A 3,714-nucleotide genomic window follows, 5' to 3' on the forward strand; every position below is an offset into this window, starting at 1 on the left:
GGGGGTGAGGAAGGGGGACAACAGGCCATGTGCTCAGAACATTCCTTCAGCAAAGTTTATTTGTAGAAAGAAACCACATGGTAGCTGACCAGAGAATGAGGTTGCTTTTCCAGATGTAAGCTCCAAGTGTAGAGAAGCCAAGAGGAATCCAGAGCTTAAGGAAAACCCTAAACCCCCAGAAGCCAGCAAAGGCCTTGTTTCCAGGGACAGTTGGCTATCACATAACAGGCTTGGGGGCCGAGAGCACACTCTGATTCCGGTGAAATATCAGTGATGTCCAAGCTGCCCCTTTGCCTGGGGCCACAGCTGGGGACCTCGTTCACTGCAGGTTTCCTGCTGGGCAGCCAGTGTGTGTACGGGGAGGCCGGGACATGCATTCTTAGTGCTCAAATCTCATTCTTGTGACTCTGTGATGAGCCTTCATGCTGCACTCCTGGAGACTGAAGAGAGATGGCAGAAAGCAAAGAAACACAGGTCGGGGTCATGCTTCCCTAAAGAAGCATTTGGGGCTACTTCAGTGAATGGACTGGGTAGCGGTGAGGAAAGTGAGGCAAGGCAGTGACTTTGCATCACGCCTGGGTGTCTAAGTGACAGGCATCACATTGCAGGCCGTCCCAGAGGACTTGCACAAGGATGGAGATGTTCCATATTTGCACTCTCTGACATGGTAACCACTAGCCGCATGTGACTATTGGGCACTTGGAATGTGACTATTATCACCGAGGAAGTGGATTTTTAAAAAAAATTTTTTTTAATGTTTATTTATTTTTGAGACAGAGAGAGACAGAGCATGAACGGGGGAGGGTCAGAGAGAGAGGGAGACACAGAATCGGAAGCAGGCTCCAGGCTCCGAGCCATCAGCCCAGAGCCCGACGCGGGGCTCGAACTCACGGACTGCGAGATCGTGACCTGAGCTGAACTCGGACGCTTAACCGACTGAGCCACCCAGGCGCCCCTAGTGGATTTTTAATTTTACTCGATTTTAATTTTAATTTATTATTTTATTTATTTATTTATTTACTTAATTTTTTAATTTTATTATTATTTTTTTTTTCGAGAGAGCGAGCACAAGAGTGGTAGAGGGAGAGAGAAGGAGAGAATCCCAAGCAGGCTCCACACCTGGCATGATCTGATTACTGTGACATCATGACCTGAGCCAAAATCAAGAGTCAGATGCTTAACCTACTGAGCCACCCAGGCGCCCCTCCATTAATTTAAACTTAAATGTAAATAGCTACTGTAAAGGCTAGTGTATTCCACATTGGGTAGCCCTGTACTCAACAGAGGTGTCTGGAGTTTGGGCTTCAGAGTAAGGCAGACAATCTTGCCTCCCTCAATTCCTCATTTCCAGTGAACCTAAAGGAAGCATCCAGCTGTTTTATCAAGGAAAGGGGCAGGGTGGGGACAAGATTTTACAGATCAGTGTTTTCTTACATCATGCAAATCAACTGCAACCCATTGTCTGCAGGTGACCTTTGCTGTGTCTCTAAGGAGCTTTGTTAGATTGTGTTAGGCCTAGGTGACAAGGTGACACAATGATGGCACTTGTCTCCTGTGATATTGTGAGGTATCATAAATATATATTTGAACTTCATTCTCATTTCTTGCACAGAGCTCCTAAAACTCTAGGAATTTCCTAGGTGCTGAGAGCCAGTGATGTGTCTTTTGTTATGTTAATGAGGCAACCTGTGGAAAACATCTAAGGACAGGGGCTGGTTGGCAGCAGAACCAAGAACCATCCTTGTGATCCCATGGTTGGAACTTTCAGTCCCACCCTCTGACCTCAGGGAGGGGAGAGGGACCGGAGGTTGGAGCAGTTGTCAGTCGCCGATGATTTAGTCAGTCTTAACTGAAATTGAAGCAATTGTCAGTGGCCGATGATTTAGTCAGTCTTAAATGAAACCTTTGTCAAAACCCAAAAAGATGGGGTTTGGAGAACTTCCAGCATGGCAAACGGGTGGAAGTTTGGGTGCCTGGAGAGGGCATGGAAGCCCCAAGCCCTTTCTTCACGCCTTGCCCTCTACACCTCATCCGTCTGGCTGTTCTTGAGTTGTATACTTTTGTAATAAACCGGTGATCTAGTAAGTAAAATGAGTTGTGTGAGTTGCTCTAGCAAATTAATCGAACCTGAGGAGGGGGTTGCTGGAACCTCCGATCTACACCCAGTGGGTGAGAAGCTCAGGCATCTGAAGGAGGGGCGGTCTTGTAGGACTGCATCCTTTATCTGTGGGATCTGATGGTATCTCCAGGTAGATGGTCTCAGAACTGAATTGAACTGACACCTAGTTGCTTCCAGCCTTTCTGTCTCTTCTGTCCAGCAATTCCTTCGAGTTTGGTCATCCTCAGAAATCACTGCCCTGGCGTCACAGCCCTGTTTCCTGCTGCCTCCTCTCATTCATTCCAGACGCACTCTGCCTGGATGCTCAGGCTCCCATGGGGTCCTTGGCTACAGTGCATGCCTCCAGCCTCTCCCTTTGGTTCTCATCCAGCATAAGCTTTCATCCATTTTCTGCCAGGAACATCCTTCTTATCAGGATCCTTTCCCTTTGCTTACAGCTCTCTGCTTCTGAAGGCTTTTCCACTGCCCTAGCTCACATCACTTCTCCTGTGGACTTCCTCAACACCTAGATTTTGAGCCTAGGCCATTCAGGAGGACTAGGATATCTGGTTCTTAATAGGAAAGCACATCATTAGTCTTGCTGTAATAAAATCCTGCTTCTCCACTACCCACTCCCTGCTCCCTTTGGAGAGACACTGGGAACTTGCAGATTGAGAGCCAGCTCTCCTCAGGAAAGAGCTTAAGACTTTTCTCCCATGGACGCTACAAGCACCCCAGAGAAGCCCCCAAGGTTTACAGCAGGGAGCAGGGGAATCAGAGCATAGTCAGGAAAGTTGAGACAAGTGACCCCGGGAGCCCTGCTCTGCCCCACCAGACTCTCAATGTGGCTCTCCAGGGCGCTGAACCCAGGTGATTCCATCTGGGTCAAAGCCCAGCCAATTGCCACACCTAGCAAACAGAATCATTACCATCATGCATCAGGATACCAAAGATACGGATGAAAAATGGCGATGTATTTCATCTGAATGACTAGTTTCCTTTTCTCCCTGGCGGTAACTACCAGGTTAAATTGCTGCTTGAGACCCTTCTTGGACCTGAAGGGCAGGGCCACATTGTCAACACAGAGAAGGACACTTATCTGTGTATCAATAGGAAATCACGTGTCTTGATCACCAAATAACAGTCTGTACACCACAGGGGCTAAGAGAAAAGGTTCTCCACTGCTTTAGAACCAGTGATGACAGAATGGTGACAGGAATAATAATTAGAACAGACCCGGGTTCAAATACCTCCTCTATTATTTACTAGTTGGGCAAGTGACTCAACGTCTCAGAGCCTCAGTTTCCTTTCTGTGTAGTGATAATAATGGTAACTACCTCATACAATATTGTAGGGATTACGTGAAATTGTGTGTCTCATACTTAGCACACTTTTTTGGACATAGCAGTGCTCAGTAAGGCTTGGCCATTATTGATGTTATTTGAAGATTGATATTATTTGAAGAATAGACTCAATCATAAGATAAACCTATAGTATCAGAGTACAGAAATTTATATACAGACATGAAATGTGTTTGGGTGGAAAGCTGTGAAGCTTGGACTTTCTTGTGACCACAGAAGGGAAGTGAGCCAAGGACACTGGTGGAATATGACCTG

Source organism: Leopardus geoffroyi, chromosome D4, assembly GCF_018350155.1.
Source record: "Leopardus geoffroyi isolate Oge1 chromosome D4, O.geoffroyi_Oge1_pat1.0, whole genome shotgun sequence".
Classification (NCBI taxonomy): domain Eukaryota; kingdom Metazoa; phylum Chordata; class Mammalia; order Carnivora; family Felidae; genus Leopardus; species Leopardus geoffroyi.